Here is a 4,654-nt window from a genome sequence, read left to right as displayed (position 1 = left end):
GAGACTTTTTAACAAAAATAATTGAAGGTAGTAAATCTTACTGTCTTTCCCTGTGCATTGGCCTTTCCCCAGTATACCTTCTGAACTGGATCTTCTAAACTTAGCAAGCCTTCCAGATAGTGGAAACGGTGAGCACTATTGTGTGTATTCTAGAACAAAACCCCCAATATCTGCCAAAGTTTCTTTTGCCCTGGCATGTTGATTTAATGAACAAATTCTCTATGATCACTTTTATGGTGATTTGATTCTCGTTCCTAAGATGGAAATGTGTTCTTGAATGATGTTGCTATTGAACACAAGTTTTTCAAATAATTAGGAACATCTATAAGCTCATAAATCTCTCCTCCAGTTTTAATTTGATTGTATATTTGGTTGGTGTTTTGCTTAAGAGAGTGTAGAGGGGGTGCACGATTTATAATGTGTTTGGGTTTTTGTTTAAATTGTCACGGGCAGCAAAGATAAAATTTGGTGCAGAGGAATAACGCAGTTTGTGTTTGATATATAACTTATATTTCATTATGCCTTCAATAATTTGAGGATGATTTTCTCTAAGGCATTAGCAAATGGTGCTTGTCGTAGTGGTTTGTTTTCATGGGTAAACATACTGCATAGTTGTTTATTACACATTATCTTTTCAAAAATGATTGCAGACTTTCCTGGCTTTTGTGTAACGTTATCCAGAGCATTTCCAAGCCTGTGTTTAAATGTGACAATATATGGTGAAAAGTGAATTTTTAAACTATTTAAATGGAATACTTTTCAACAAGAAATGATGTGAATGTAAGCTAATCCAATATATATGAATGTAGCCTAGGCCTGCAATATTGGTTTATCCATTAATTTTCTTAGCCCAGGTGTTTGTTTAGTGGGAAGTCATCTCACAAAGTGATGATAGATGTATTTTATTCAGAGCTGGTTATACAAGCCTGACATCTTGTACTTTTCAGGCTCAAAACTGTTGGGTTAGGAACTATTGCCTGCAATGCTTAAAAATCACCATTGAAGAAAAATTGTTCGCAATCTTTCAATAAAAGAAATATTTTTCTAAAGCTTTCGGTGAACAAATTAGAACATCAAAAAACCCAGGTAGAAAGGAGTTTTATTATAAAATTCTTATTGAATAGCTTTAGACCAGATTTTTTTCTGAAATTGAAATCTTTTACTGACTTTTCACACTTAAAAAATTAACGTAGTTTTTCACAAAAATCAGGCAATACAGAAATCTCAAAAGTGGAAATTCCACCTATAATCTATCTCAGAGAAAAAACATTGTTAACATCCCACTGTATTTCCTTTAAAGATTTCTTTTACAAAATACTTGTCAAATTTAATTATACTTAAGCATAGTACTTTGCAAACCTTTTGCTCACTTAATGACTATTTTTCCATGATCCCATGTCAACATATGAAGATCACAACAATTTTTAATGATAATATAATGTTCTGATCATAGTTAAATCATGTGATAGGTAAACCACAATTTATTTGATTAATTTCTGTATTAATAAACATTTAGGTCTTTTCAAAATTGGAGCTGTTTTATTTATTTATTTATTTATTTTGGTTTTTTGAGACAGGGTCTCATTACGTAGTTGAGACTGACCTAGAACTCACTTTGTAGCCCAGGCTAGTCTCAAACTTGCAGTGATCCTCCTGACTTAGCCTCCTGAGTGCTGGGATTACAGGCGTGTGCTACCATGCTTGGCAGCTGGAGCTAGTATTTTTTTTTCCCCTCATTGAGTTTATTGGCACATTTTAGGTATACAGTACAGTTACATTCATCATTGGGATCTTGTACCTTTACGTGACAGGTCTTGGTTCTCATTTTTTCCCCTTATCCCTGCCCTTCCTTCAACCCTCTTCCCTTCCCTATTTACAAATACTTTATTTCCATTTTTTTACTTTCTCATTTTTTTCCCTTTTCCCTTATTACCTTTCCCCTACCCTTTCCATTTCCCCTACACCTTTATCCCTTTTCTTCCTATTTCACATTGTCAATTATATCATTAGGATCTTATGTACCATTATAGCTTCTCACACCAGAGAAACTATTCAGTATTCACACATGTGTGACTTATTTATTTCACTTAGGAGTATATCCTCAATATGTATCCATTTTCCTATGAATGAATCTAATTTCTCATTCTTTACGGATGAATAGTATTCCATTTTATAGAAAAACCACATCTTCTTTATCCAATCTCCAACTGATGGACAAATGGGCTATTTCCAAGTTTTAGCTATTACAAACTAGGAGCTATTATTTAAAAAAAGACCCTGAGGCAGAATTGCTGAGTTCAAGGCCAGCCTGGAAGACTACATAGTAAGTTCAGGGCCAACTTTAACTTCAAAGCAAGACCCTGTCTCAAAAAAACAAAACAAAAAAATTAAAAATAATTTTTAAAACCATTGTATTTGTTTAATGATTTCCTTGGAGTAAATTTCTAAAAATTCAAACTGCTGGACTTAAGTGTTGAACTATTTAAAAATTTTGTATGTCTTGCCAAATTGTTCTTTGAATTAATATGTCAACATAAAAATCTGTAGTGCCACCAACAGTGTATGAGATATTTTATCCTGCATATATCTGTTTTAATATTTGTGCATTAGTTGTAAAAACATATCTTATTAGGTTACAAATCTTCTCTTACTGAGGGACTAGCACATCTTAAACATCTACTGACAATTTTAGTTTCTTTCATTTGTGAAATTACCAGAAAATGCATGCCTTTCTCCCATTTTTGTGTATGAGTATTCATCTTTTTCCTCCATTTGTTTCTTTTTATTAATTTTAATTGACATATAACATACAATAAATGGCACATACTTAAAGTCTATAATTTGAAAGGTTTTGACATATTTATAAACCCATGACAAAATCAGGATGTCAGATACATCTATTGGCTCAAAAAGTCATTTTCCACATCTTGGTATTCCCTCTCTTATCTCTCTTTTCCCTCAAATAATCACCAATCAGCTTTCTCTCACTGTAGATTAATTTACATTTTGTAGAGTTTTATGTGAACGGAATAATTGCAATCTCAGGAGAGGCTGAGACAGAATTGCAAGTGGAGGGCAGGCTGGGTAACTTAGCAAGACTCTATCTTAAAAAAAAAAAAATCGGGGATGCAGTTCAGCACTCTCTGAGATCAATCCCCAGTATTTCCAAGAAAAAAATTTGACCATATATCTGTGAGTAAAGTCTGTATTCTGTTTATGCTTACATTTTTACTACTACATGTTTATTACTGCAGGTTTTGTTTTTGCTTTGGTACTGGGGATCAAATTTGGGACCTTGCACTTGGGAGGCAGGTGGCAGAACCACTGAGCTAAATCCCCGGCCCTTCCAGTAATGTTTTATAGTTTTTAGTGTTCAATTTTTGCCCATTTTTTGTCCCATTTATTCCTAAACATTTCCTATTTTATGCTGTTGTAAACACATTGGTTTTCTTTGTGGTTAATTGTATTAGTCAGCTTTCCCATTGCTGAGCACAATACCCAACGCCCATAATTTAAGGAGAAGAGGCTTGATTTGACTCACATTTTAAGGAGATTCATTCCATGGTCATCTGATTCCAAAACAGAGACCTCACAGTGGAAAGGCCTGATAGAGCAAAGCTGTTTAGTTCATAGTGGATAGGAAGCAGAGGAGGGGAACAATGTCAGAGAGGAAGGGGCAAAGAACCAGACATAGAGCCCAAGGCCACGCCTCCATGACCCGCCCAAATACGCCCAGAAGGGCGCTCCAGCAATCGCCTGGGAAGATCTCAAAGCCAATCAAATCGACCCTCCATCCCAATCGCCACATTAATATAAAGAAATATGAATGACTCCTGTATATTGCTTTTGTGTCCTGTAACTTTGAGAAACTCACTTATTAGTTTTAATGCAGTTGTGTGTATTACATTGGCTATTCTACATAGGTGATCACATCATTTGCAAATAAATTCTTTATGTCCAACTGAATGCTTTAAAATATCTTTTTCTTCTTTTATTTCACTAAAACCACCAGTACAATGTTGCATAAGCATGGTGAGAGAAAAGTAGTTTGCCTTATTTTTGATCCTTAGAGATAAATAATACAGTCTTTTCTCATTATGATGGTAGATATATATTTTTGGTAATCCACTTGACATTTTCTTCTATTCTTACTTTCTTGGATTTTTTTTCATCAGAAATGTATATTGGATTTTTATCAATTACTTTTTCTGTGTCTATGAGATGATCATATAATTCTTTTTCAGTTTGTTAACATGATTCATACTGATTTTTAAAAAATATTAACCCAACTTTTCATTCCTGGGGTAAACTCAATTGATATATTATTATTTCCACATGTTGTTGGATTTGATTCGCTAAAATTTCATTTAGAATATTTACATCTGTGTTCATGAGGAATATTAGTCTGTAATTTTCTTGTGATATCTTTGATCGCACTGGTGCCAAGGCAATGCCTTCCGCATGGAAGAACTAGGAAAATACCCCTCCTCTGAACTTTTCTGGAAGAATGTATGTACAATTGATATTACTTTTTTTTTTTCAAATTTAGGTTAAATTCACAGTGCAGTTTTCATTGTGGGGTTGTTTTCAGCAGTTTTAATTTCATTTATAGATACATGGATATTTAAGTTATCTGGTTTCTCCTCTTGCTCTT

The 4,654-nt window shown here is 33.8% G+C and overlaps 1 pseudogene; it reads right to left on the bottom strand.

Annotated features, from left to right (window-relative positions):
- Positions 1–516: 516 nt before the first annotated feature.
- Positions 517–4,654, bottom strand: part of LOC104864079 — a 6,341-nt pseudogene continuing 2,203 nt past the window's right edge.

Source organism: Fukomys damarensis, unplaced genomic scaffold, assembly GCF_012274545.1.
Source record: "Fukomys damarensis isolate Sample0158 unplaced genomic scaffold, DMR_v1.0_HiC HiC_scaffold_13, whole genome shotgun sequence".
NCBI lineage: Eukaryota > Metazoa > Chordata > Mammalia > Rodentia > Bathyergidae > Fukomys > Fukomys damarensis.
Note: the sequence above shows the minus strand (reverse complement) of the source record. Positions and strands in the feature narration are given on the sequence as shown.